At 37.5% G+C, this 8,703-nt stretch overlaps 1 pseudogene; it reads right to left on the bottom strand.

Moving 5' to 3' along the window:
• Nucleotides 1–4,298: 4,298 nt before the first annotated feature.
• Nucleotides 4,299–4,767, bottom strand: LOC143434457 (large ribosomal subunit protein uL24 pseudogene; annotated as a pseudogene).
• Between the last annotated feature and the right edge of the window lie 3,936 nt (nucleotides 4,768–8,703).

The raw sequence follows: 8,703 nt of genomic DNA on the forward strand, positions 1-8,703 counted from the left end.
GGGCACTAAAGTGGGATAGAGCCAGCTAAGCTCTTTGTCTTTAGATGTGGAAGTAGAATTCAGTGTTTCAACCTTGAGTCAGCCTTTCCTCACACTGTCCCTGTTCCTCCCATTTGGCATGGTAATGTATATTCTGTGCAAACTGTGTGTTGGGAGTCTGTGATTTGCTTTTTTAATTTACCAGGGATTGCAGTTAAGAAATTGTCTTGACTCTCAGAAGAGAGTTTGAGAGTTTGGCCTTCAGTGTTGAGACTAAAAGAGTATGGGAGTTTTGAATTTGGACTGACTGCATTTTGCATTATGATATAGCCTGACGCCTATGGGGGTCTGGGAGAGGACTATAGTGGTTTAAGTGAGAATGACCCTGAAACGGTTAAAAATTTTCAAAAACTCCTAACAGGCTGAACAGAACCAAGAATACATGTCAGCTTGGTCGTGAGCTCTGTGTTTCAGGAACTTGGCTGACCACAAGATAGATAGTTGGTTACAAATAGGCTCTTTAAAAATAGTCTATATAAAATGTTCACCATGACTGTTCCTTAGACCCTGTCACAAACTGAATAATGGGCTGGGACTTTTCACAGGTACTCTCCAATAGCCTTCCTTTACTCCCCCGGGTTGTGGTTCCCCCCTGAGTTGTGGTTTTTGACTTTAAATTCTCTCTGTCTCCAAAGCCCTAGGGTCAGACCCCACTGCCCCTGCGTGGGTCATGGGTCTTGACCTCAACATGTTGATCGAAATATACCTCTTGCTGATTACATCAAGTTCAGTGTCTTGTGAGTTAATGGGTGGCCGTGAATTCCTGAGGCTTGGGTGAGGTCCTCCCTTTGTGGGGGCCTTACAACCCCATGCTCATATGTTTGAATACTTGGTCCCCAGTTCATGAAACTGTTTGGGAAGAATTAGGAGGTATGGCATTGTAAGAAAATGGGTGTCACTAGGAACCAGCTTGAGTTTTCAAAACACTCTTGCCATTTTCATTGTACTCAGCTTACTGTTTGTGGGCTGAAATTGTGAGACCACCTTGACAAATTCACCATAACAACCAAGGGAACAAAAAGGGTGAATTAAAGACAACCACCGGGCTGGTCAGGCTGTTAACAGGGAGAAAGTTTAAAAAAAAAAAATTAAGAGAAAAATGGCAGAATGTACTGATTAGTAACCAGCTGTGTCCTTCACAGCCCTAGATAAACATAGTCCATCAGAAATAATTGCCTGAATGAATGGGGCCAATAAGATTAAAGGCTAAGCAAAGTGTCCAGTTAGGTTTAGACAAGTTTTGCTCTTGCTAAAGTCTGCCTATGCTAAAGTATTAAAGGTGTGTGCTTCAGAAATCCAGGGTCCTTCCTCCTGTGAGAGTGAAGTGACCCCGACGTGTCCAAATAAAATTTCCTCTTGCCGTTTGCATCAGTCTTGGTCTCCAGGTCTCTGTGCACTGAGTGTCCCAGAGTTGAGACTTTCAGGTCTAACAAAATATGAGCTGCTGCTACAGTGCTGTTTGCCTGCCTGCTGCAATGGCTGCTGACACAATAGTGATAGACTCCTATCTCTCTAGAGCTTTAAGTCTCAGATAAACCCTTCCTTCTGAGTTACCTTGGTCATAGTGTTTTATCATAGCTGTAGAAAAGTGATCAAGCCAACACACATACACACACACACACACACACACACCATGGAGGTGTGTGCAGTACTTTTGTGTAAAAAATCTTATGTTTGACCTCAGTTGGATTTGGGACTCTAACCTCTTCTCTTCTAACAGCTCTGTGGTGGTATATCCAGTTCTCCATATTGATTTTTTTAGTTTCACAACAGATTGACATTTGTGAATCGACATTTATTCTTTTCTATTTTTCTTGCAGCTTTTCATGAGTTATTTGTTCTTCATTAACCTTGTAAGTTATACCCACTACGGGATTCTTTCTGCCCTGTGGTTCTTCATTTAGCAGTGGTCTAATGATCCTCTGCTTAGTTACTGCCAGTTTCCCCATAGCTTCAGAATAGCTCTGGTAAATGGTTTTCTATATTTTTTTCTAAATATTAAACAACTAAAAATTCTACAACAATGGGTGTAATTTTAAAGGTGTATCATAATACATTGCAAAATGAGCTCATAGAATTAACAATAATCTCTTCTAATCTCAATAGAACAGACATGCATCTTGGTAGTCAAACTCTCCTCTCACTCAGTTATAGTGTAAATAAATTATAAGGACACACCTTGCCTTAAAGCCACACCCCTGTATTTTCCAGGATGGACTAACATCCTCAGAAAATGTAGGTAAAAACAAGTATTTCCTTCATTAAAAAAAGAAAGAATTCTTTAAAAAATTAAAAAAATTAAATATTGGTCTATCTCATTTCTCTTTTCCTAAATTTCAGCTTTGCCTTACAATATAAACTTGTATCTCCTGGTAGTTTTACTGCACATAGGTAGAACAAAATTGTGTATGTGTGTGCATGTGTGTCTTAGTTTAGAAATGAAAGTTTATGTAAATTTAGTTTTTTAACCTTTAATGATAATCTAATTTTTTCTAATCCTGCCCCCACTTCTCTCTCTCTCTCTCTTTCTCTGGGATTGCTATAAATCACTTTACTACAGAACGTTCCTGTTATTTAACTTTATGTAATTTTATGCTTATACTAGAAATACAATTGTTGTCTAAATTCCAATTCAGCACAGCTAATAATTTGCTCTAATAATTAAGGTAATATGAATCTTTGCTCCAAGGATGTGGTGCAAAATATACTCAGACCATAAAATATCTAAATATTTAGGTCACCTGAGAATCAAAGACTTTATCACATTATTCTTTATCAAAAATTAGTCAAAGCATATTGTTTTTAGTTAACAGAAACACAAATAGGACTATGTTTTGAAGGAAGACAAAAGTATCAAGACAATGTACAGAAGTAGATGGAACATATAAAATAATAAATTATTATTCTACCCAGGTAGGACATAAATAACATTTTCACTACCAAACTTTTTCAAAAATAATTTTAATTATTTAATTTATCCACAATCCAGCTATTACCCTCCATCCGTCTTTCCTGAACTGCTCGGGCCTCATTACATTCCCCCTTTCCTTTGCCTCTAAGAGTGTGCTTCCTGTCCCAGTATCCTCTTTCTCTAGAGCCTCGGGTCTCTTGAGGATTAGGTGCATTTTCTCCCACTGAGGTCAGACCAGCCAGTCCTCTGCTGTATATGTGCCAAGAAACTCTGACCAGCCCATGTATGCTCCCTGGTTAGGGGCTCAGTCTCTGGGGTCTCCCAGGGGTCTGGTTTAGTTGAAACTGCTCTTTCCCTCTTTCCCTTAATTCCTCCACAGGGGTTGCAGACTGCCTGGGTATAAGTATGAGCCTCTGTCTCAGTCAGCTGCTGGTAGGGCCTCTCAGAGGTCAACCATGTTAGACTCCTATCTGTAAGCACACCATAGTATCAATAACAGTGTCAGGCCTTGGTGTATAAGACATAAAGAATGTTTTCACTACAGATTTTTATGCTAAAATAAAGCTCATAATATTTTTGATGAACATTAAATGCTCTTTATATTTTATATCATAGAATATAGAAGTGATCGAACAAACAGCTGTTTTAATTACGTAGTTTGTACCTTAAAACATCAATCAATTGTTCCATATCTCTGTCCTTAGGTTCCTCACATAATCCCAAATCATTTCTCTCCTAGAAAGTAACACAGCTTGCAGTGTGACTTTCGGCTTATCATTACATCTTTGGTGCTTTGCAACAAAACTGTCATTTTGAGTTTCCATAGATTCTCTTGATTTTTAGGGAAAAGAAGGTTTGTTTTGTCTTCTAGATTCAGAGGATTTCAATCCATCCTGGCTTAGGCTGTATGTGGCTTAGAAGTATCTTTGTAACTTATTCACACTGTAGCTGACCGAGGGCAGTTTGGCTGTTAATATGTGCATCTGTTCTATTTTTTAGATTGCTAATATTTATCCATGAAAAAAAGACAAAACCCTTTTTTCTCACTCAGAATGAAAATGAAATAAAAATAATCTACAATATCTATTTTAATCACCAAGAAAAATAAAAGTTGTTATGAAAGCAAACTTTAGATAGTGTAGCATAAAACAAAAAGATTAAAAGTCACTTATGGAGTCAGTGAGTAAACGGCCTTTTTACCAACCTTTACCACCTAGTTCAATACCAGACCAACATAGGAGAAGCAGAAAACAATCCTCCTGTTGTTGTCTTCTGACTTCTACCCATACAAACACACACCCACCAACCCCACACACACTAAATAAATAAAAACAAATATTCTATTTTTTTAACTTAAGCAATCTTTAATGAAAGCCGTGCATGAGATGTCTCTACTCCTGATCTTCTCGATTGTTTCTTCCTTGTATTTGCTCTTCTCCTTTCCTACTTGGCTTTCCTCTCCAGGATCTTCTTGTGGTCCTTGTTCAGCTTTAGCCTGGTGATAACCACCTTGCTGGGTGGATGCCCACATGGACAGTTGTGCCATTAGCCTTCTCTTGCTGGACTCCATCAATGTAGATGACATATTTCTTCCTGTACACTTGGACTATTTTGCCAACCTGGTGGCCTTTGTGGTGTCCTCGAACAACCTGAACCTCATCATCATTTTGCATGAGCATAGACCGAACATTATAGTTCTGTCTCAGTTCTTTGGAAAGAGGGGAAGACATGATCTTCCTCCGAATGTGAGAGGGTGCATTGAAATGCCATTTGTGGTTCTTGCTTCGGTCAGAAGTTACGAAGGGATTGAATTTCATTTTGGCTAACAGCTGCAATCCACCAATGGCCGAAAAAGGGCAAACAAATATTCTTATTCAGGGGTTGAGGAAAGACCTCAGTTGGTAAAGTGTCATGACACAGGCATGAGACCCTGAGTTTGATCTGCACAATTCATATAAAGGCCTGACATGGTGGTATGACCCTATGCCTAAGGAGCAGAGGCAGGAGGATCCTTGACACTTGCAAATCAGCCAGTCTAACTAAATTGAGCCTTGGGTGTATGAGAGATCCTATACCAAACAAGTGAGTGTTATTAAGCTTTAGATAACATACTAGGTTATCCTCTGGCCTGCGTGCACACACACATACACACACACACACACACACACACACATTTTCATATACTGATACATACTTACCTACATACACATTAATACACACACAGTTATATATGCATTTCTAAAAAATAGATTTATGAAAATAAATTAAATATCTAATATACTTAAATTTTAGAATATGTGTGTGTGTGTGTGTGTAAAATAATAGGCAGCAATGGTTGTTTTCAAAATAAACCCTCAATTGTTCAGTTTTACCAAATAAAGACTCAGGAGCCAGATGCTAGGGTGAAAATCTCCTAGCTCAAAGAGACAGAGAAAGTACCCAGCTGACCTTCCTCTTCAATCATCGTCCCAGAAGTTCTTCTTCATACTGTCTTAAAAGCCTTTCAACCTAAATATTCCTCCTTTCTACTTCCTGTGAGATCTCTATCCATCTCCCTGACTTCCTCTCACTCTGTGTTTTTCTTCTACCAACTGGTTACTCACTCTGTCTCTTGACCTATGGTTGACTTTAATTTAATTTAATCTTGTTTACAATAATCAGAAAGCTCTCAGATTAAAGTTGTGTGCTAGGGCTGAGCCACATCACAACTAGAAACACATTTTTCCAGTACACAATCTCATAATGTGATCAAGTATCCTACAACACTCTTGGATTAAAATTGTGTGCTAAGACCAAGTCACACAGCAACTAGAGATGGGTTTTTCCAATATTCAATCTCAGAGTTCACTGTGTGATCAAATATCCTGCAACAAACAATATTGGATACACATAAGAAGCCATAATCACAGTTTACAAAACCCTTTTGTATGAATAAGAGGAATTCAGATACTAGTTAAACTTAACTTATGTCAGCATTCTGAAAAATACATTTATCAGAGCTTAACAAATGTTTTGTGATAACCAAATTTAGGTGGATTAAGAACTCATTATGTGACACAGCTGCTCTACTCCCATGAGGAAACTGCATCCTGAGGCATCCTAGAGAGAACTACAGGTAGGACTCAATTCTCCAATAAAAAGACATAGACTATCAGACTGGACACATAACCAGGATCCAACATTTTGCTGCATACAGGAAACGCACATCTGTGGAAAAGACAGACACTACCTCAGAGTAAAAGGATGGAAAACAATCTTCCAAGCAAATGGTCCCAAGAAACAAGCTGGAGTAGCAATTCTAATATCAAATGAGATAGATTTTCAACCAAACATAATCAAAAAAATAAAGAAGGACACTTCATATTCATCAAAGGAAAAATGAACCAAGAGGAACTCTCAATTCTGAACATCTATGCCCCAAATGCAAGGGCACCCACATACATAAAAGAAACATTACTAAAGCTTAAAGCATACATTGAACCTCACACAATAATAGTGGGAGATTTCAACACCCCACTCTCAGCTATGGACAGATCCTGGAAACAGAAACTAAACTGAGACACAGTGAAACTAACAGAAGTTATGAACCTATTGGACTTAACTCACATCTATAGAAAATTTTATCCTAAAACAAAAGAATATACCTTTTTCTCAGCTCCTCATGGTATGTTCTCCAAAATAGAACATACAATTGGTCACAAAACAGGCCTCAACAGATACAAAAAGATTGAAATAATCCCTTGTACCATATCAGACCACCATGGACTAAGGCTTGTCTTTGATATGGACAGAAACAATGGAAAGCCCACAGACACATGGAAACTGAACAATGGTCTACTCAATGATAACTTGGTCAAGGAAGAAATAAAGAAATTAAAGACTTTTTAGAATTTAATGAAAATGCAGACACATCATATCAAAACTCGTGGGACTCCATAAAAGCAGTACTAAGAGGAAAACTCACAGCTCTAAGTGTCCACAAAAAGAAAATGGAAAGAGCATACACTAACAACTTGACAGCACATCTGAAAGTGTTAGAACAAAAAGAAGCTAATATACCCAAGAGGAGTAGACGGCAGGAAATAATCAAACTCAGGGCTGAAATCAACCAAGTTGAAACAGAAAGAACTATACAAAATAACAAAACCAGGAGCTGGTTCTTTGAGAAAATCAACAAGATAGACAAATCCTTAGCCAGACTAACCAAAGGGCAGAGAGACAGTACTCAAATTAATAAAATCAGAACTGAAAAGGGAGACATAACAACAGAATCTGAGGAAATAAACTCAAAGAAAAAAAACCACATGATCATCTCACTAGATGCTGAGAAAGCATTTGACAAAATTCAACATCCCTTCATTTCGTACTCCTGTCTCTGTTTAGTTTCTGCTTCCATGATTTGTCCATTGCTGAGATTGGGGTGTTGAAATCCCCCACTATTATTGTGTGAGGTGCAATGTTTGCTTTGATGTTTAGTAAAGTTTCTTTTATGAATGTGGGTGTCCTTGCATTTGCAGCATAGATGTTCAGAATTGAGAGTTCATCTTGGTAGATTTTTTTTTTCCTTTGAAGAACATGAATTGTTCTTCCTTATCTTTTTTGCTAACTTTTGGTTGAAAGTCGATTTTATTCGTTATAGAATGGCTACTCTAGCTTGTTTCTTGGGACCATTTGCTTGGAAAATTGTTCTCCAGCCGTTTAGTTTGAGGTAGCGTCTTTCTTTGTCAATGAGGTGTATTTCCTGTATGCAGCAAAATTTTGGGTCCTGTTTTCATATTCAGTCTGTTAGTCGATGTCTTTTTATTGGGGGAATTGATGTTAAGAGATATTAAGGAAAAGTGATTGTTGCTTGCTGTTATTTTTGTTATTAGAGGTGGAATTATGTTTGTGTAGCTGTCTTCTTTTGGGGTTGTTGGAAGATTACTTTCTTGCTTTTTATAGGTTGTAGTTTCCCTCCTTGTGTTAGAGTTTTCCATCAATTATCCTTTATAGGGCTGGCTTTATGGGAAGATATTGTGTAAATTTGGTTTTGTCATGGAATATCTTGGTTTCTCCATTTATAGTGATGGAGAGTTTTGCTAGATAGTAGTCTGGCCTGACATTTGTGTTCTCTTAGGGTTTGTATGATATCAGTCTAGGATCTTCTGGCTTTTATAATCTCTGATAAGTCTGGTGTAATTCTTATAAGTCTGCCTTTATATGTTTCTTGACCTTTCCCCCTTACTGCTTTTAGTATTTTTTCTTTGTTTTGTGCATTTGATGTTTTGATTATTATGTGACAGGAAGAATTTCTTTTCTGGTCTAGTCTATTTGGAGTTCTGTAGGCTTCTTATATGTTCATGGGCATCACTTTCTTTAGGTTAGGAAAGTTTTCTTCTATAATTTTGTTGTAGATGTTTACTGGCCTTTTATGTTGGGAATCTTCACTCTCATCTATACCTATTATCTTTAGGTTTGGTCTTCTTATTGTATCCTGGATTTCCTAGATGTTTTGGGTTAGGGCTTTTTGCATTTTGCATTTTTTGAAAGTTGTGTCAATGTTTTCCATGGTATCTTCTACACATGAGATTCTCTCTTCTATTTTTTGTATTCTGTTGGTGATGCTTTCATCTATGACTCCTGATTTCTTTCTTTGATTTTCTATCTCCAAGGTAGTCTCCATTTGAGATTTCTTTATTGTTCTAATTCCACATTTAGATCCAGGATAGTTTTGTTTAATTCCTTCACCTGTTTATGTGTGTTTTCTTTCAATT

The sequence above is a fragment of the Arvicanthis niloticus genome, chromosome 15 (assembly GCF_011762505.2).
Source record: "Arvicanthis niloticus isolate mArvNil1 chromosome 15, mArvNil1.pat.X, whole genome shotgun sequence".
Lineage (NCBI taxonomy): Eukaryota > Metazoa > Chordata > Mammalia > Rodentia > Muridae > Arvicanthis > Arvicanthis niloticus.